At 46.2% G+C, this 22,220-nt stretch overlaps 1 non-coding gene across 1 annotated transcript; it reads left to right on the top strand.

The window, feature by feature from the left end:
• The first annotated feature begins 9,421 nt into the window (after positions 1 to 9,421).
• Positions 9,422 to 9,494, top strand: TRNAR-CCU (transfer RNA arginine (anticodon CCU)). Its single transcript has one exon. It is a non-coding gene; the product is annotated as a tRNA-Arg (tRNA).
• Positions 9,495 to 22,220: the final 12,726 nt, after the last annotated feature.

Here is a 22,220-nt window from a genome sequence, read left to right as displayed (position 1 = left end):
ACGCACCTAGAAAAAAATAACTTTTTCTTTCAGAAACAGCATGGCTTCAGGAAAGGTCTATCTTGTGAAACACAGTTACTAGAGTTTACCACCGATCTACACCACAGCAGTATGAACAACAGTCAACAAATAGACGCCGTTTTCCTGGACTTCTCCAAAGCATTTGATCGCGTTGCCCATTGCCGGCTCACTTCTAAAATATCTCATCTAGGTATCGACTCACTAACCCTTTCTTGGCTTAGAAACTTTTTATCGCTTCGTCGCCAATTTACCGTTGTTAACGATTGTCCTTCTCCTATCACTGAGGTTACGTCTGGTGTACCACAGGGGAGTGTGTTGAGGCCTCTGCTTTTCCTAATATTTACTAACGAGCTACCTTCAAACATTTCCCCCTGCATACGACTCCTCGCCGACGATTGCGTTGTTTACCGACCAATTATTTCCATTAACGATCATACCACCTTGCAGCATGACCTTCACATTATTACCGACTGGTGTAATATATGGAAAATGTCTCTTAACCCTTCCAAATGTAATAATATATCGTTCTCACGCAAGCGCACTAGCTCCATATCCACATACACCATAAATAACACGAATCTGTCACGTACCACTACTTACAAATACCTTGATGTAAACCTCACTAGTAACCTTTCGTGGTCTCCGCATATCACTACAATTTGCGCAGTTGCATCTAAAACCCTTGGCTTTCTGAGGCACAACTTGCAAAATTCATCTGCTGACGTGCGTAAATTAGCATACCTGACATTCGTACGCCCGCAATTAGAATTTGCATCCGCTGTATGGTCACCGCACCAAGAATATTTAATAACCATGCTGGAACGCATCCAGAACAGAGCTGCATGATATATAACTCGGAATTTTGATCAAAAGTCAAGTATAACGCAGATCAAGCTCCATATTTCTTTACAGCCCCTAGACATCCGCCGCAAGATTGCTTTGTTCTGTCTATTTCACAAATATGTTCATTCTGATAAGCCATGCATAGTACCCATCGAAACCCCCGTCCGTACGTCCTCAAGATTACATAATCATTTTAGCTTCAAGCGCATTTTCGGTAAAACCACTGCTTTCAATTTATCTGCTGTACCTCGTGCCATATCCCACTGGAATGCTCTTCCCGACGATATCGTCACGATAACTGATTGCAAAATATTTCGTGAACGCCTGTGTGTGCTTTTTATATAATCTCTTTCCTCTTATATATCTGCTATGCTTGATCTTGCTGTGCTTTGTTTTGTTTTTTTAGTTCAGCCACTCTACAGTTGTCTTAGGTTTATTTTTGAGTTGTTTCCATTGTACTTAACAGTTCTTTGTTACATTGCCCCCCTTACTCAATGCCCGACAGGGCCTGTAAGGTGTTTTCTAAATAACTAAATAAATACACAAACACCAAGAAGAGTAATACAATGCAAAGTCAACACTTATTAGCATATGGACACTTTCTAAAGACTAACAATGAACGCGCAGTCAATCACAAGAACGAAACGACGGCTGTTAAAAAAGATTCCGTCGTAGACAGGTTCACGACCTCATTCGGCAGCCCATTCCATTCAAGAATAGTCCTCGGGAAAAAGGAACCTGTGTACGCATTTGCTCTACATTGAGGTACCAAAATGGCCTTGCTGTGTTTCTTACGGGCAGGTCGTGAGGTGTTATATTGCATGTATGCCTGGAAATCTAGTTTCACTTGACTGTTAATGATGTTGAATAGCATTTTTAGGCGGTGCAACTTTCGCCGTGATTGGAGTGTGCAAAAACTGGACCGCGTGTAAAGATCAGATATGGACACGCTGCCTACCCTAAGCGTTGTAAACAAAGCGAAACGGTTTTTTTAATACGTTCTATGCAGTTAGCTTCTCTTTTGGTGTGTGAGTCCCACACTACATCTGCGTACTCAAGTAACGGGCGTACGAGGGACGTGTATGCAACTAATTTTGTTTTACTGTTACAGTGTTTCAAGCGATGCCCGAGAAACCACAGTCGTTAATTTTGATGCTGAAGAGACGAGGTTTTTAATAAATGTGGGAGTTCCAACTTAAAGTGTAATCAATAATTAAACCCAAGTATTTGAATTGGTTAAGGAGGGTTATTTCATTATTGCTGACATTGTACGCGAACGGAAGTGGGGTTTTTAACGAGTTAGTTTCATTTGAGCACATTTTGAGGTATTCAAAGTCATCTCCCACACATGACACCAGTTAGTAATAGCCATTAGGTAGTTGTTTACGGCGGCTTGATCCTCGCTTGTTGCGATGGTGCGGTAGACAATGCAATCGTCAGCAAAAAAAAAAAAAAAAAAGAACGGCTGCGTATAGGAGAGTCAATGGCCAGATCATTGAGATATATAAGAAAAAGAAGGGGCCCAAGCACGGATCGTTGAGGAAACCTAGAAAATACTGGGGATGTATGAGACTTAGCTTTAGCTGTTTCTACGTATTGATGGTGGTTGGAGACGTAAAAGTCACGCCAGATTCACAAATTGGTTATCCTTTAAGAGGCTCCTATGTTTTGCCATTAAATTCAAATGTGACACGTGGGCGAACGCTTTCTGGAAACCGAGAAAGATACGGTCTGCTTGACCGCCTGTGTCCAGCGTCGCAAAGAATTCATTGGTGATGTGAATCAGTTGCGTGGCCGTCGATAGGCCACGCCGAAAACCATGCTCGCTGCTCGTGAAAAAGTTCCCGTTCTCAAAAAATGAGCTCAAGTGTTTAAAAATGCAGTGTTCGATAACCTTGCTGGTGGGGCACAACATAGAAATCGGCCTATAATTTGCTGCAGAAAACTTATCGCCGGATTTGTAGATTGGTATGACTTTTGCCGTTTTCGAATCTTCAAGAACTTCAGCTTTATGCGGACTTGTGCTGACAATAAGAAATAAATATTTCGCGTACCATTCGACGTATCTGTACAGAAAACAGTCGAGAATATCGTCCGGTTCGGATGAGTTCTTTGATCCTTCGATCCTTCTATGATGACTTCGATCCCACAACCTTCGAATGCGAAGGTTGTGAGATCGTTCCTCATCTTCGGCAAGTCGTTTTTGCATCCACTTTCATTTCCATTAATTTATCGCTTCTTTATTTGATTTATTAAGCACAAGTAATTTCCCCTATTATGACCTTGGCGTGAGTGTTTGCTGGCTTCTTACGATATCACTAATAAAAAACTTACACTTATACTTGCACTTACAAATAACTTTATCTTGTTTCTTGCACTTGGCAATGCGCTTCGAACTTTTTGCGATGTTTTTCTCTCGATGCATGGCTATCTCGCTCTTATGAATTGGTATTTTATGCTGCGTCACGTGTTCGCTAACCTACAAAACATTCATAGAGTCTTAGCATTTGGGGAGGAAGTTGGGAGTGAACTAGTCGAACTAACCTGTTTTTGTCCGTCAGGAAAGGTTGGCTCGGTTTGTCGCACCTCTTTATCAGACAAAATGTGTCGCGTTTTATATATTTAAGAAATCAGTGTGACCCATTTTTGCGCACAGTTATGTAAGTTTGCTTACACAATGCACCACCTGAATTCATCGTTTCTACAAATAAGACTGCGATGTAAAAGATTATTAGAGCGAAGTTGTTGTTGCCTTTCGCTTGCTTAAGGTAAGATTTTCTTTAGAGTACTTGAGTACGGTAAAAAAGAAGCTATACAAAGATTTTCTGGATGGTATGTTACCTCTGCCAGTGTACAGAACCATATACACAGGAGGCTGTGGACATGACGTCTTAAAACGGGTTAAAGGAATGCCGACACAGCCGCAAAAATACTTTTTCTTCAAGCTTTATACAAATACTTTACCAGTAAAACGTTGCCGCAAGATTAAGGAATCATTTTACCGTGGACAGTCAACTGCATATTATAGCAAAAAATCAAAGACATTAAAATATGCATTTATTGAATGCTCAGATCCCATATTTCACTGGGACATCCTTCAGTGAACTATCAAAAAGGACTTGCCTGTTACACCACATGAAATCCGAAATTAACCAGTTGAGAATCACGGCGACATGCCCTACGACTTGATAATGGTACTCAGCCTCCATAGTATCTGGAAAACTAGAATGTCGGTAAGACATGTCGACACTAACGCTCGGCCTGTAAGGGAAAATTTTATTGAACATGTACTGTATATGCGAGACGTTTACCGTGCCCAGCCAGAACCACCTGATTGGGTAACGCTGTTTGATGATTTGATCACTTTCAAAAGGTTTTGAAATCCTTTTTTCATGTTGATTTCTGTATTGTGTAAACAGGAAATAAAGAAATATAAAGAACGCCCGCGTGGCCTAACTGGATTCCACTTCCGGCCACCACAGTGAACGGTCGTGCAAGCATTTACTCCCTCGGAGCGGTTCCAGCGGCCAATGGCCGCGGAACTAGGTCTTCTGACCAGCAGGCTGAAGACTACCAGGTTGTTTTGCCGCATCTGCCCACAGGTGATTCTGTTTTGAATACCGTTTCTTTGCGTGGTTGCCTAAGGAAAAGGCCGTATCGTTGCGAGCATTTCCGCGATGCACTCGACCGTCTTTCACTGCTGCCGGAGGTGGTTGCCCTAGGAACATACCAAATGAATCACCTGTGGGCAGTGACGTTCAAGGACGAGGAAGAAAAGAAGAAGATACTGGTTGCAGACACCTTTAATGTCAAGAATGAGCGCTGCATGGTTATAGACCCCTGCGACAGAGGCGTACGTCTGAAGCTCTACTGGCGACTCTATGGTGTGCCGGACGACGATGTGCGAACGGCTCTGGCGGCCTTCGGAAAGGAGACTGAAATCACAAGGGATAAACCGAAGGTGAAAGGCTGCATTGATAAAGGATCGACAACGCGCTCCGTAACACTGAAACTGATTGTGGGCGTCACCGTCGAAGATTTGTCTCATTAATTGCGTGTTACTGAAGATGTCGCACTCGTCCACGTTCCAGGCTGAGCTCCGCTCTGCCTCCGGTGCCGCGGCATCGGCCACATACGTCATGAGTGCCGTGTTCCACGTTGCGGGCTCTGTCGTCGCTATGGCCACGACGAGACCCAGTGCGTGCGCTCTTACGCCAGCGTAGCAGGCCCAGCCCGGAGGGATTTGGTTTCCGAGCACATGATGGACGCCGTTGATGCTGACGAAGCTACCCGAGAACATGACGAGAAAGGAAAGACTGAGGCAGCAGTGCCTCTGCACACCTCCGGCGGAGACGCCAACGAGCCGAGTAGCGAGGAAGACCCTGGACCAATCGCTACCGTAGCGAGCCTGGACACACCGAAAGAAGACACGAAAGCCACAGAGAAAATTTCCACAGATGTCGATATGACAGCGTCGGGCAGCGGACTTGCAAAGAGAACCCGAGAGGAAACTGGAGACACCTCTGCGAGAGGTGATGGAACAAGCACCGGAGAACCTCCCACAAAGGCTGCAACGTCCAGACGTCAGCCTTTCAAGCCAGCGCCAAACCTTGCGCCGACCCGACGGACTAATTCAAAACTGCCGCCTTCTTAGCGGCGGCTTTTTCTTTTTGCCTTTTTTTTTCTTCCCTTGTACAACCCCGCTCAGTCAGCGGAGTACTTGCTCTCGTTAATGCCCTGGAACGGCCACATATATGGAAATTTTGTCAGCCCATGCCCCCGTTTGACGTAAAAATGTGAGTAAAATATTGGCAATAATCCCAACTTGATATGGCAGTAAACTTTAAAAATGCCTTGCGTATCGCAACTTTTCATTCAAGAGGCCTTTCTGCTCGAAGGCGGCAATATCAATAAGGTGCATTCTCTTAGAAAGTGATATAGACTTGTTAGCGGTCCAAGAGACCAAGATCGAGAGTGAAGAACTTAACTGATAAAATGGTTGAAGTGTTTCGTAGCAGATATAATGTATGCGTGAGTCATGCAGTTGGTAGGTCCGGCGGTTATGCTATCTTCATTCCAAAAATCATTAGGGTTATTGAATCTGTGTGTAGTAGTGAAAATGGCCGGCTAGTATTTTGTGATTTTGTTTTTGCTGAAATTCCCTGGCGTGTTGTTTGTGTCTATGCACCAAATAGAATCAATGAGCGACAATATTTTTTTTTTAATAACCTGCGACCTTGTCTTGAAAGCGAAAGGAGGGTATTACTGCTTGGTGACTTCAATTGCGTATGTCGACCTGAAGATCGATCGAGTAACAGAAATCATAGAGATAAAAGTGGAGAGGCATTACGCGTAATGATTGAGGAGAATGAACTAGAAGATATTAGCTTAGTGTTGACGCATGAAGACCAAACAAAATACACTCACTTTCAGAATGTGTCTCATGCTACATTTGATCGAATTTAGGTGCCTGTTGAATTTGTATCTTTGTGTTCCCAGTGCCATACGCTGCATGTGAGCTTTAGTGATCACTGTTTAGTCATGATTAGTTTAAGTACAAAGAAAAAAAGTGTCAAAGTTCAACTGGGAGTTGTGGAAATTCAACAACAAAATACTACAAGATCAAATTTTTGTTGCAAAGATAAAGGAATATAGAAGCAGTATACAGCTGAATCAAACATGCAATTTTATCCCGGTGTGGGAACAGTTCAAGATCGACTTCAAAATCGCCGCTTTGGAAAGAGCAAGTACTTTAAGGCAGAAAGAAAACACAGCAAGAAAAGGAGCTGCATAGAGCGTTAAATTACATGGTCAGCGCAGAGAATGCTAAGCCGGGGTTGTTCTCGAAAGAAATAAAAGAAGTAAAGGCGAAGCTTGAGATCATAGAAACAGAAAATTATCACGGCGCAATGATAAGGGCGCGTTGCGAGCGGCTATGGTTGGGTGAGACGCTCACAAAGCGCGCACTCAGCGATGAGAAGAGACATGCAGTATAGAAGGAAATTAGTGAAATCAGTTTTCAAAATGACGTTACTCGAGAGAGTGAACTGATAGAGCGTGCCTTTGTTGAATATTACAGAAAACCTTTTAGTCATAAAGCATGTGATACTGAAAGGTTTTGAAGTGTTTTTCTACCGCTCATGCCTAGTCTTGATGACGAGACAAAACAGTCACTTGAAAGGCTAATAACAGTCGGAGAAGTCGAGCAGGCTATAGACGATTTCAGTCCTGGTAAATCAGCTGGCCCTGACGCGGTCTCGGGGCAGCTGTATACAAGTTCTTCAAAATTGAAATGACACAATCTGTACACCGAGTTATAGGAGAGTGCTATGAAAGGAAACTAACGCTACCGTCCTGTCGAACATCCCACGTCATACTGATTCCGAAAACTAATGACCCGGTGAAAGTGCTTTCAGTAGAAACATACCGACCGATAAGTTTAACGAATACTGATTACATGGTCTTCATGAAAGTTTTGTCCCGCCGTTTCCAAAGTGTCGTCAAGTCTCTTGTAGGTCCACATCAGACTTGCGGAATGAAAGGAAGATTCATTCTTACAAATATTCATGTAGCAAGAACTGTTCTTGAACGTTGCGATGCCATGCAGGATCGAGTTGCTTTGCTCCAGCTTGATTTGAATAAGGCATTTGACAGAGTCGTGCACGAAATATTGTTCTATATACTGCACCACGTCACTGTAGGATCTGTGCTTCTAGAGGGCGTGAAAATGGTGTATGACAAATGTACAGTGAAACTTGTGATTAATAGGAAACTGAGTGAAAGTATTTGCGTTGAAACTTCTGTAAAACAAAGCTGTTGTTTATCTTCCCTACTTTTTGATCTTTACCTCGAACCCGTTTGTTTAAAAGTACTTGCAAATCCGATTATTCGGGGCTACACTTTTTTCAATACTGAAGTTAAGGTCCTTGCTTACGCGGACGATATAGCAGCATTTTGCGAAGATGAAAGAAGCGTGCGTGAAGTTGTACGAGAGGCTAAGGATTTTCGTACAGCAACAGGAAGCGTGATTAATTGGTCAAAATGTTTTGGCTTCTGCCATGGCAACTGGGAACACGCTCCAGACACGTTGTGCAACATACAATGGAACACCACTCCGGATAGCTATTTAGGAGTTCCACTGAACCAGTATAAGGATAGCAAGGACTATTGGGCAGATGAAGCAGGAAGAGTTAACTTACAAACAGAAAAATGGGGGAACATAATTTTTCTATGTTTTCAAGAGCCGCTGTTTGTAATGTGTTTCTAATTGCTAAGTTGTATTATGTGCTGCAGGTGATAGGAATTACTAGATTTTCTGCACAAAAACTGCATAGGGTCTTTGCAGTTTTTATCTGGGGGCCACTTGGGAGCGCATGAGCCGTTGCAACCTTTTTCATCAAGTTAGAAACGGCAGCTTGGGACTATCACATTTATTTTTCAAGCAGATTGTGACGAGATTTTTTTTCTTGCGTGAACAGGCTGACGCTTTTCTTCGAACTGTAATCCAAGTGCGGTTACAGCATTCCTTGCCAGACTACGTAATATCAACGTGTTATTTGAAGCCAGTAGTCTTATCTGGCTACCTACGAGAAGTTGCATCTTCTGTGCAGATTCTTAGGGCAAGATTCTCCTATGAGTGCCTAACGAGCGTGACACGTAAGCGTTTATACAAAGACTTGCTTGATGTTTTTTTGCCGATTCCTGTGTACCGTGGGTTGTACCAGCTGGGCCCTGAGCGTGACGTCCTCAAGCATATTAAGCGAATGCCGGTGAAACCTTTAATGAAATCTTTCTTTTTCCAACTGCATACCGGCACACTACCCGTGAAGCCATGGTTACACAGCAAAGGCATTTTTGTTCCATGGTCTCACAATTGCTCCATTTGTAGAAAACCGGAAACAATTGAACATTTTTTTCTCGACTGCCATGACGCGATGTTCCTATGGGATGTACTTCAAAGGACTTTAAAAAAAGACCTGCCTTTAAGCCCTTTCGGAATCCGGTACTTACCTTGTGCTGAGCCAGAAGGAGTACCCAGTGATATGTTCATGGTCATGTGCATGCACAGTATCTGGCGAACAAGAATGGACGTCAGACATGCGAATTTGTATCCCCAATCGGCAAGACACTATTTCGTAGAAGCTGTCATTTATATTAGGGATGTTTATAAGGCCCTAAATGATCCTCCGGAGTGGATTACTGTTTTTGATGAATTGGGAAAAATTAAGCCATTTTAAAACATACGAACTAGCCGAATGGCTAGGGATTTGATGTATTTTTGTTTGCTGTTATGTTTGTACAATGTTCATCAGAAGGTAATAAAGAAAAAAAAAGCCCGCGTGGCATAACGGGTAAGGCATCGGTCTGCTTAACCGGGGATTGTGGGTACGAGTCCCGCCGTGGGTACGCGTTTCCTTTTGAAACATTATCCTTTCAAATTTTTCCTATAAAGAGTGAAATGTGGCGACATTTTTCATCGGTTTTCGTTTTGTGGTAATTCGTAATTTGTAGCCAACAACACAGTTGCAAAAAACTGCTTACGTACCTGAAAAGCATAGCCCTTGTGGCCTAACGGAAAAGGCATCGGTCTCCTAAACCGAGGATTGTGGGTTCGAGTCCCGCCGAGGGTACACGTTTCCTTTTTGAAACATTATCCTTTCAAAATTTTTCCTCTAAAGATAGGAGTGTAGCGACGAATTGCAACTGCTTTCATTTTGTGGTAATTCGTAGTTTGTAGCCAACAACATAGTTGTAAATAAAGTATGCCTACAGCAAAGGTGTAGCCCTTGTGGCCTAACGGATATGCATCGGTCTCCTAAACCGGGGATTGCGGGTTCGAATCCTGCCAAGGGTGCGCGTTTCCTTTTTGAAACATTATCCTTTCAAATTTTTGCTCAAAAAAGTCAAGAGTGGCGACGCTTTGCATCTGTGTTCCCTTTGTGGTAAGTCGTAATTTGAAGCCAACAACATCGCGTTAAATAAATGTATGCCTACCTGAAAAGTGTAGCCCTAGTGGCCTAACGGATAAGGCATCGGTCTCCTAAACCGGGGATTACGGGTTCGAGTCCTGCCAAGGCTGCGCGTTTCCTTTTTGAAACATTATCCTTTCAAATTTTTCCTCAAAAGAGTCAAGAGTGGCGACGCTTTGCATCTGTGTTCCCTTTGTGGTGAGTCATAATTTGAAGCCAACAACATCGCGTTAAATAAATGTATGCCTACCTGAAAAGTGTAGCCCTAGTGGCCTAAACGGATAACAATGATATAGGGCGTGCTTTCTTTGAGCATTACAAAGAACGTTTTGCATTCAGGCCTGTCAACATGCATGATTTCAAGAAATTATTTTTGCAACGAATCCCACAGCTGTCGAGGGAGGTTAAAGAAACCTTAGAACGACCATTAACAGAACATGAAGTGATGAAAGCGATCGAAGACCTGAATCCTGGGAAGTCGCCAGGTCCAGACGGTCTTTGTGCCGCTTGGTACAAATTGTTCAAAAGCCACCTAGCTCCTATCTTAACAGCAGTTTTCAATGAAGCATATGAACTGAAAATACTTCCACCATCCTTTGGCCAGTCCCATACAGTACTAATACCGAAAACAGAAGAGACCGAAAAGCTCAAGCAACTTTCCTCCTACAGACCCATAGCGCTTACTAACTGCGACTACAAAATATTGATGAAGGTGTTGGCACGACGGGTCCAGTCAGTTATTCAGGAAGTAGTCGGCCCACACCAGACGTGTGGTATTCGTGGAAGAACCATTTTCACTAACATCCATAAAATGAAGTGTGTTCTGGAGTGTTGTGACGCCATGTGCGATGCAGTAGCCATCCTCCAGCTAGACTTGGAGAAGGCGTTTGATTGTGTTTCTCGCGACATATTGCTTACCATCCTTGAGCACGTTAATTTTGGCCACATAATCGCTGAAGGGGTGACCATGGCGTACCGGAGCTGCTATACCAGACTTATAATTAATCAGATGTTGGGGGCCCCCATTAACGTGAAGCGCTCCGTTCGCCAGGGTTGTCCACTCAGTCCACTCCTGTTTTGTGTCTACATAGAAACGCTATGTCTGGCCATCATCGAAAATGAATGTATTAAGGGGTTTAGTCTCCAATCAGCAGAAGTGAAGCTACTGGCATACGCTGACGATGTGGCTGTGTGCTGTAAAGACAAACAAAGTGTATTGAATACTGTTAATATCGTCAAAAAGTTTGGTAACGTCGCTAACAGCTACGTTAACTGGCAGAAATGTTTGGGGTTTTGGCATGGAAGATGGGCGTCTACACCAGACCACTTTTCGAACGTAAATTGGGTCACGACGCCAGTTAAGTACCTTGGAGCACCCCTTGATGCCTACAAGGACAGTAGCGAGTACTGGAAGGAGCGTACAAAAGAACTAAAAGAAAAAGCCGACCGATGGAACGCCTGTCACTTGTCAATGTTCGCGAGAGCTACAGCGTGCAACATGTTTCTCGTGTCAAAGATCTGGTACGTAATGCAGGTCCTACAGTGCTCTCGTATTAATGTGCAGAAACTGCACCGCGTGTTCGCTGTATTCGTGTGGGCATCGAGCTGGGAGCGATGCAGCCGAGATAATCTCTTCCGACGTGTGAAGGATGGTGGTCTGGGGCTGGCGCACCTTTTCTTGCGTCAACTGGTGAATAGATTCTCCTTCTTTCGAGATACAAACGACCCATTTCTGCGCACGGTGATCCAAATGAGGCTGTCAACATATATACACAGACAGATGAACTTCTCATCCGTTAACAAAAATTAATAAGTAAAAGCCGCCTGTTATATGTGAGCTGGCGTTGTTTAAAATTCTTTAAGATTAGCCAGGGGTTCTATCCTGGCCATCCAAGGCGGTGGGCACTCATGTGTAGCAAGCACATCAAGAAAACGTGTTATTTGTTCTCGAAAGAAAACACGGGCTGGTCTTGCATCGGGATCGCAATAGAAGCCAGCCATGGGGGCTCGCCATATACAGTAGAGGCCAGTTAACATTATCTGATCGAAAGGTGTTCCGTCCTCGTCATCTATCGGTAGATACCTTATGCCATGTGGATCAAGAGGAAATTCTTTCTTTATTGTTCGCTGTAGAACATCCCAAAAGAAAACCCCCGCCCAACAGTGTAAAAAAACATGGTCTATTGTTTCTGGTTGTTTGCATATGAAGCAATCTGAGCCCCATGGCATGTAAAAGCCCCTGTCTTCTAAAAACGTTGCAACTGATAGTGTTCCTGTGTGTAGCTTGAAAAAGAAAGTTTTCATACCAGGCGGTAGCTGCATTTTTTTAACACGTTTGAAAACATTCTGGCCTGGGCCTCGACTGTACATAGTTCGGTACCGAGGTGGGGGAAAAAGGCTGTCCAATAGATCATTGCGCAGCCTTTTTCTTGTGAACGTAAACAAATATTCTTTGGAAAACCGTACAGCAAGCAAACGAACACTCAGCACAATTTCCTTATAGAATCCGAACACTGCCACCGGTACACTTTCAGAGCTTATAATAAACTCGGGTAACAAATGCGCAAGTCTAACTTTGCAAACCGATTGAAGAAATGAATTATCATTGTTCCTGAAGAAAAAGAACCGTCCGACTAATTGCCTCACAAACAGGTGGGCCAGCCCTAGCCCTCCATCTTTCACCCGTCTGAAAAGATTGTTGCGGCTGCATCTCTCCCATCCAGAACCCCACGCAAACACGGCAAAAACTCTGTGCAATTTCTGTACATTGGCTCTGTTACAAAAAATGAATTGCATAACGTACCATAGCTTAGCTACGAAAAACAAGTTGCACACTGTAGCCCTGGCAAATACTGAAAGGTGTTTGGCTCTCCACGCCTCAGCCTTCTCTTTAACCCTTTTAAGCTCGCACTGCCAGTATTCGTCGCTCTGTTTATAAGCTTCAAGTGGTACACCCAGGTATTTTACTGGCGTTGTCGACCACGTGACATTCGCAAAGATAGCGGGGGTCTTAGGCCACTCCCCATGCCAAATACCGTGGCACTTGCTCCAGTTTACTCTACTTCCGGTGATTTCGCCAAATTTTTTAACAACATTTATCGTTTGCAAAACGCTCTCCTTGTCATTGCAACACACGGCTACGTCATCAGCATAGGCCAGAAGTTTAACTTCTGATGCTTGCATTGTAAACCCATGAATACATTTGTTCTCAATCACTGCCAAACACAGAGTCTCTAGATAAATACAGAACAGGAGTGGGCTGGCTGGGCAGCCCTGACGCACGGAACGTTGAATGCTGATGGGGCCCCCAGTGACTTGTTAATTATAAGCTTAGTACTTCCGTTCCGGTACGCCATGGCCACCCCGTCAGTAATTATGGACCCGACATTTATATGTTTTAGAATGGCAATTAAAATAACATGAGCAACACAGTCAAACGCTTTCTCCAAATCAAGTTGGAGAATAGCAACTCGCGACCTGAAGGCGTCACAACATTCCAGAATTGATCTCATTATGTGTATGTTTGTGCTAATAGTACGTCCCTTGATGCCGCATGTTTGGTGACTACCTACTATGATTTCCAATACTGATTGTAACCTGCAAGCGATGATCTTCATGAATACTTTGTAATCATTGTTGGTAAGTGATATTGGTCTGTACGACGTTACATATTTTAGTTTCGTAGGCCCGTCGGTCTTAGGGATGAGCACGGTGTGTGCTTCCCCGAAAGAATATGGCAATGCGTTTACTTCATACGCTTCGTTAAAGACGTCAGCGAGAAGAGGCGACAAGTCTGATTTAAACTGTTTATAAAAAGCGGCGCAAAGGCCATCCGGACCCGGCGATTTTCCAGTTTTTAAATCATCAATTGCCCTTTCCACTTCACGTGCTGATATCGGTGCCTCTAGTCTGTTCTTCGTGTCGTCGTTGAGTTGCGGCATGCGTCCCAAAAACGTGGCTCTAAAGGCATCTACGTCAACAGGACTCGATGCAAAAAGCTGTTGAAAGTGCTGGAAAAACACTTGCGCTATGTCCTCACAGTCGGTTATTTCGTGATCATCTACTTCAAGTACATCTACGTGGTTACGCCGTGCGTGCCTCTTTTCAAGACCGAGCGCACGTTTAGTTGGAGCCTCATCTGCTGTCAAAGCCTCTGCCCTTGCGCGTATAATCGCTCCCCGATATCGCTCTTCATCGCATATCTCCAATTTCGATTTGATGCTACGCAAATCGTCTTTGTATGCGCCCGGTTGGCTGTACTCTAAGGCCGTTAACTTTTCCAACACCACCCTTAGTTCTTTCTCTTTAACTCTTTCTTCGTACTTTATTTTGCAGGAGCGATCGATGGCGGCTAGTTTAATTGGTTGTTTAAAATTTTCCCACTTTTCGGTGACTCGCAACACGTTATTTCCCACTTCTTTCAAATATTCCTGTACTTTGCTTAGAAAAAGCTCGTCAGTTAACAATTTGGAATTCATTTTCCACAACTCCCTCGTGAAAGTGTGGTGTTTTGCTTTGCGTCCAACATACGTCTTGACCAAACAGTGATCAGTGAATGAAATAGGCGTGACATCGTAGCTGTTACACAGGGGTATTACGTCTAGTGACACGTACATTCTGTCTAGACGCGCGTGACTATTGCCCTGGAAGTGTGTGTAATGAACCTCGCGTGTTCCAACCAGACAGTCAGCCACGTCGTCTAGGTCGAAATCGGTTAATAATTCAGCGAGGACATGGCAGCTTTTGTCATTTGTTCTTCGACCTGTTCTGTCCCGATCTCGGAGTACACAATTAAAATCTCCCAGAATTATCACTTTTTTGTTCATGCAAATGTGCGTCCTTAAGGATGAAAAAAACTGAGTGCGCTCTTCACAAACATTAGGTGCATATACACACACAACACGCCACGAATCATTACCAACATTAAAGTCAACGTACACTAACCTGCCTGAAGGGCATGAAAAATAATTTTCGATAGATAAGCCGGGAAGTTTCCTAATAAATAAAATAACACCCGCCGACGCACCTTTAGCATGGCTCACTACCGCGTAGTATAAAGACGTAAACCTTAGCACCATGCCCCGGGTCTCCTCCTCCCCTTCAACCTTTGTCTCTTGCACGGCCACAACGTCGAGGTCTTGGTCCACCATCATCCGGTACACTTGGCTTTGTTTACGCATGGCGGCCAGACCTCTTACGTTTAGCGTGCCTAAGCTAAGCGTTGGGTTGGTTGCCATTGCTAATACGAGAAAGTTAGAGAGGCCCGGAGCACTGTGCTCACCACAACGTCTAGCCAGCGGCTAGACGCCTCCGGGACCGTCCGGTGGTCTGGTGTGGTCCGCGGACGGCTGTGGCTTGTCGCGGGCTTTCCTATCCCGATGAATGTTTGGAGGGGGCTTGAAGCTGCTCCTTCTCGTCAAAGTTGTCTTTGCAGGTGGCCCGTCGGCATGGTTCTTTGCAGCTGTTTTCCCACCGGTAGCGTCTAGCGGCCTCTTAAAGGTAGCGTTGCCGCTCGTATCCATAGGGTCGCTGGTTGGGGGCGGATCCTCACCTTCTGTCTCGCATGCGGCTTCATCAACTACAAGGCAGTTTTCCTTGCTTTTCGCCCGCTCTTCTGCAGGACCCGTTGTCGTCCCATCTTTCTTTTCGAGGGTAACAAATACATCTGTATCTTTCGCTGCCTTCGATGTCGCCTCTGCATTGCTGGCGCTCTCCTTGTCACCAGCCCCCTTGGCAGCGTCCTCGGCTTCAGCAGCATCCATCCTCATCTGCGCGACGACCTCGTTCGCTGGTGGCCCCACAGCTGCAGCGTACGTGCGTACACACTGATCTTCAGAGTGTCCAAAGCTGCGACACCGAGCGCAACGCGGTACCTTGCACTCGCGACGGACGTGTCCGACACCCTAACATCGTAGGCACTGCATCGGCCGTCCAGGCGCTACGACAAGGGCCAGTTCACCGGCAACTCGGATTTGGTGCGGGAGGTCATCGATTTTCATCCCGCTCTTCAACTTCAACAGAACGGTCCGCGACGTTGAGTCCTTGTCGCCTACGCCTCTGACACGCCATCGTTCTCTCGTCACTTCCACGACCTTGCCAAAGGCCGCTAGCGCTGCCTTTATATCTTCGTCCGCCACCCAATAAAGCAGCCAATGAAGGCGGAGGCGTACCTGTTGGTCTTGAGGGTCGACGATAACACAACGACGCCCCTTCACGTTGAGCTCTTTCAACGCCAGCATCCTTTTCGTTGCCTCGTCACTCGAGAAGGTGACTGCCCATACGTGATTGATCTGGTAGGCTCCAAGGGCCATGACCTCCTGCAGCAGTCCAGTCGGGATGAGTGCATCTCGGAAGTCTTCGACCCTATAGGGCCTCGCTCGCACGTCGCCATGCAAAAACACGGTGTTTTTCACGACAGGTCCCTTGGGCAGTGGTGGCAAAATAAACTGGTAGCTCGCTTCCTCGTCATCGTCCATAAGCCTGTTACCGCGGCCGGTGGCCGCAAAAGCCGCTCCTTCGGAGCCCATGATCCACACGTCCGTAAAGCTCGGCTGCCGGACGTAGAATGAGGCTGTCAAGATCACTTCCCGAATTCGTTGTAGGTACGGAAATAATGCCAGGACCAGTCCGTGGTTTCTTTCGGGAAATAGTTCAGAGTGTTTCTTTTTTGCGTGTTCGTTTTTCAAGTGCATATTTGTGGAGTGTAAAACGGAAAAAGTTATATCGTGATTTATGTGACAGTGTTTTGCTGGTACCTATGTACAGAGCCCCGTACAGTGGAGGCCCAGGCCTAGATGTATCGAAAAGGGTGAAGAAGATGCCAGTTCAACCAGCCACTAAATCGTTCTTTTTTAAATTACACACCGGTACTCTACCTGTTAAAATCTTCCTTGAACAACGTGGGTTCTACATGCCATGGGGAACCCACTGCCTTATATGTAAAAAAACAGGAAGCATAGATCACGTCTTCATCCACTGTTGGGAAGGGGTCTTTTTCTGGGACGTGTTACAAAGGACTCTAAAAAAGGAGCTACCTATAGATCCCCTCGGAATCAGGTTTCTGCCAGTATATGACGACGAAGGTTTCCCGTACGACATGATCATGCTTACGGGCCTCCACTGTTTATGGCGCGCAAGAATGGCGGGTTACCATTGTGACCCGGATGCCCGACCGGCGCGTCTGCACTTTTGTGAATCCATGCAACGGTATGTGGAAGTGATCAAGTTGCAACAGCCTGTTCCTGAGTGGCTGTCGAGGGTTGAACCCCTTACAGCACTAAAGGAATTTTAATCCGACAACGTCGTGCCGCAGTGGCGGACGGCAGCGAATGTAAATATTACTGTTCTTTGTTCCGTTTGTGTATTCATCCCTTTTTGCTTCTTTGGTCTTTGTTTATATCATTTAGGAATTTGTGTTGTGATATGTCGAGGACTGGCAATAAAGAAAAAAAAGAAAAAAGCCTTAGTGGCCTAACGGATAAGGCATCGGTCTCCTAAACCGGGGATTACGGGTTCGAGTCCTGCCAAGGGTGCGAGTTTCCTTTTTGAAACATTATCCTTTCAAATTTTTCCTCAAAAGAGTGAAGAGTGCCGACGCTTTGCATCTGTGTTCCCTTTGTGGTAAGTCGTAATTTGAAGCCAACAACATTGCGGTAAATAAATGTATGCCTACCTGAAAAGTGTAGCCCTAGTGGCCTAACGGATAAGGCATCGGTCTCCTAAAGCGGGGATTGCGGGTTCGAGTCCCGCCGAGGGTACACGTTTCCTTTTTGAAACATTATCCTTTCAAAATTTTTCCTCTAAAGATAGGAGTGTAGCGACGAATTGCAACTGCTTTCATTTTGTGGTAATTCGTAGTTTGTAGCCAACAACATAGTTGTAAATAAAGTATGCCTAGGTCAGAGGTATAGCCCTCGTGGCCTAAATAGATTAGATAAATTAAGCGCGAGCTCGAAAGGGTGGATGCTCAAATTTATCATGGAGCTGCGATAAGAGCACCAGGCAAGAGAATGTGGAAGAGAGGCACCAACTAAACGCGCGCTCAGTGACGAAAAGGGTTATACCTTCAAGAACATAATTAAAGAAATTTGTTTTAAAAACACAATGTCCAATGACCAAGAAGTAATTGAAAAAGCTTTCATTGAGCACTATCGAGCGTTGCTGAGTAGGCAGGTGCCCGTAACAGAGGAGTTTGTAAACCGTTTTCTAACACTTCTGCCGAAATTAGAAGATGAAATAAAAGAAGCACTTGAGAGACTAATCTCTGCGAAATAAATTACAGAAGCCAGAAAAGACTTGGGTAAAGGAAAGGCGCCTGGACGAGACGGCCTAGGAGCAGCTTTCTATAAAACTTTCAAGGCAGAAATAAGCGAGATACTGCACGGTGTAATATCAGAAGCTCATGAAACTAGGCACTTGCCACCATCGTTCAGGAAAAGTCATGTTGTGCTTATACCGAAAACCAGCGATACGGTAAAGCTGAAATCTGTCACTGGATACACGCCCATAAGTCTCACGAACGCGGATTATAACATCTACATGAAGGTGCTCGGAAAAAGGATGCAATCAGTTATTAAATCTACAGTAGGCCCACACCAAACATGCGGTATCAGGAAAAAACGTTATTGTCAAACATTCACGTCGCTAGGGGTATATGGGAATGCGGTGATGCGAACCTCGAATGTGTAGCAATGGTTCAGTTAGACCTAGAAAAAGCTTTTGACAGGGTTGCTCATAGCATACTTCTTGCCTTGTTAAAACACAATAACGTAGGCAAAGTGATTCAGGACGGAGTTGCTATGGCTTATGAGAACTGTTCTGCTCACCTTATAATAAAAAAAAAAAAACTTAGTGAAGATATACCAGTATTATCCAGTGTGCGCCAGGGGTGCCCTTTGTCGCCGTTACGTTTTGCGATTTTTCTTGAACCTTTCTGTTTGAAGGTACGAGAAAACGAAAGCATTCGGGGCTTCCGTCTTTAAACTCGGGAAGTAAAAATACTAGCTTACGCAGATGACATCGCACTTTTTTGCATTGACCAAGTCAGCATTCGGGAGGCAGTCAAGGATGCAAGAAAGTTTTGCAGTCTCACTGGGAGTGCCATAGGCGGGCAAAAAACTTAGTCTTCTGGCACGGTGAATGGGACTGGCGGCCAGACGTGTTCGAAACAGTACCGTTCACAGATACGCCAACTAGTTATCGTGGTGTTCCTTTGGAATACTATCGTAATGCCACGACGCAATGGACCGAACAATCTGAGAGGCTAAGGCACAAACAACGAATTGGGGAAGGAAGAATCTCTCAACGATATTGACGTGCACTCGTTTATCTTTATTGGGTGACACGTTTCACCTCCTAACAAATGTTATCGCACAGCGCGGGACGCCTGCATGTATCGGAAGTTTATGGAATGTTATCGATGCTTCTATCCGCTGTCTGTTGTCGCCAAACCTTGTGTTATCTGATTTGATCGCGTGACGCGAATGGTGTAGAACTTTGTGGAAGACACGCGGGTCCCAGCAATTACTATGGAACATTGGACGACTAATGTATAAAAGCCGACGCTCTTGACCCTCTGATCAAATTTTCGGCGATCGCCGACTGTGTTCGCGGCTGTCGCCATTCATTGAGTGCAGCCTGTTTTTGAGGGCACAAGTTTGCCAAAAAAATTATTTTTGTCTTTCACAGTATTGCTACTGTGTTCTTCAACGTCACCACCACGTGACATCCGCTGGAGGTGCTTTGCGTTCATGTACCGGACGCCCCCACAAAGCCGAGACTCAAGCCCGAACGCGGGAGACATCACCAACGCTAACAAGAGCCAGCGCGGTAACCGCAGACTGCAAGGAATGCCCCCGAAGCACGGACTTTCGCCTGAGACGAGCAGGAAGATTGTTACCAAGTCCACCCCAATGGCAGCCCCAGCGTCCCCCATCGTGCTGCAGCAGCCCAGGGAGCCTCCGATGTTCCGCGGTTCAACGTTCGAGGACCCGGAAAGCTGGCTTGAGACGTATGACGGAGTCGCTACATTTAACAGCTGGAACAGCGACGACAAACGGCGACATGTCTTTTTCGCATTGGAAGACGCTGCCAGAACGTGGTTCGAGAACCGAGAAGCCACCTTAACAAACTGGGACCTGTTCCGAAGGGGCTTCCTGCAGACATTCGCAAGCGTCGTACGCCGGGAACGAGCCCAAGCCCTATTAGAAACCCGGGTGCAGCTACCTAATGAGACAACCGCGATCTTCACAGAAGAGATGAGCCACCTATTCCGCCACGCTGACCCGGAAATGTCCGAGGAGAGCAAAGTCCACCTACTGATGCGTGGTGTAAAGCAGGAAGTTTTCGCCGGAATGGTACGAAGCCCACCGAAGACTGTCGACGAGTTTCTTCGCGATGCCACTAGCATCGACAAGAAACTGGAAATGGGGAACCGGCAATTCAACCGCCGCACAAACTCGACAAGCTACACCGCAGTTTAGTCACTGGCCACCGACGACCTGCGCGAGACTATCCGAGTGGTCGTGCGGGAGGAGCCAAAGAAGCTGTTCCCGTCATCACAGCCTCAAGTGGCTTCCATTGCCGACGCCGTACGTAAGGAGCTCCAACAACAACTCGGAGTAGCCCCTGAATCGCCGCAGCCTCAGCTGCAGGCGGTGACATACGACGCTGTAGCCCGCCGTCACGTTCCCCCTCCACGACCACGCCAGGGCCCCGTAACGCCGCAATTCCGTCGACCACCACCACCGCCGCCTGCACGCCCACCCATGACCCCACGTGGCATTCCAAGGAAGACTGACGTTTGGCGCGCCTCCGACCACCGTCCGCTTTGCTATCACTGTGGAGAAGCCGGGCACATCCACCGCCGATGCCCATACCGGGAGATGGGACTCCGAGGGTTCGCGTTAACGCGACGCGACCACAGGTTGGCGAACGACCTCGCGATATCGCCGACTACCCCGCCGCCACTCAGTGGAGCCCTCGACAACCGTCCCGTTCGCAGTCACCAGGCCGCTACCTGTCGCTGCAGCGCCGACCATACACCTGCCCAGCCCGGGGCCGCTCGGCGAGCCCATATCCGGAAAACTAAACGCAGCAACCGATGGAGGTGCGGTTGCTGTTCGTCGACGTGACGAAAATCCACCGCCGCTGACGAAGACGCCGAAGAGACCATCTCGACGACATAATAACGACATGCCGTCTTCCCGACGAAGTCAGGAAGCCAAGACTACACCGACGAAAAACGACTTGACGATGCGACGACGTTCCAGCTTCAGTTCAACACGACGCAGCCGTGATCCGACGCCAAGACCTAACTGCAATGCCAGACAAAGAACCAGCGATCTCGACGTGTTTCTCGATGGCCACGCAGTTACTGCCTTAGTGGACACAGGGGCTGATTACTCCGTAATGAGTGGACACATCGCCGCCCAGTTGAAGAAAGCAAGACTGCATGGGAAGGCCATCAAATTTGAATCACTGGAGGGCACCTCATTACGCCGACTGGAATATGCACAGCAAGAATCACCGTTCATGACCGGACTTACCCTGCCACCTTCGTTATCCTCCAACAGTGTTCACGAGATGTCATGCTCGGCATGGACTTCCTGAACCAACACGGCGCTATCATAGACCTGAAGTAAAAATCGATAACGGTGTCAGAAGATCAAGCGATACCGCCGTAGAGCTCTCGTAGTCACCACGCCTTGAGTGTGCTCGAAGATCAAGTGAGCATCCCGCCGCGTTCTAGCATTATTATTTCCGTCGTCACCGAAACACCCGCGGACGTAGAAGGCGTCATCGAGGGCCACCAACATCTACAGCTCGACCATGAAATTTGCGTCGCAAGAGGGATCGCTCGATTCCACGGAGGGAAAGCGGAAGTTATGCTAACCAACTTCAGCCAAGATTTCAAGCACATCGACAAGGGCACGACAATCGCGTACATCGAGGAAAGTGTGCAAACCAGCAATGCCTTTGTCCTCTCGGATTCTGCCGCATCTACTCCGATGAGCATTGTCCTCGAACCAGACTTCGACGTATACCCAAGTATTCTTATGAGTAAGCAGCGCAGATCAGGAGTCTTCAACGATACAAAGACTGCTTTTCGACGTCATCGAGGATTCGACAAACACCAGTTGCAAAGCGTCGCATAATAACCGAAGAGTGCGCTCGACAACTCCGCCAGAGCCCTTACCGAGTTTCGACGCGAGAACGTGAATCTATTAGGCAACAAGTCGAAGAAATGCTGCGCGACGACATCATCCAGCCGTCGAAAAGCCTGTGGGCATCACCTGTTGTCCTGGTGAAGAAAAAGGACGGAACCCTGCGTTTCTGCGTCGATTATTGTCGACTGAACAAGATCACGAAGAAAGACGTATACCCCCT

This window comes from Dermacentor andersoni, chromosome 1 (genome assembly GCF_023375885.2).
Source record: "Dermacentor andersoni chromosome 1, qqDerAnde1_hic_scaffold, whole genome shotgun sequence".
Taxonomy (NCBI): domain Eukaryota; kingdom Metazoa; phylum Arthropoda; class Arachnida; order Ixodida; family Ixodidae; genus Dermacentor; species Dermacentor andersoni.
The sequence above is the reverse complement of the archived record's forward strand: the minus strand, read 5'-3'. Positions and strand labels throughout refer to the sequence as shown.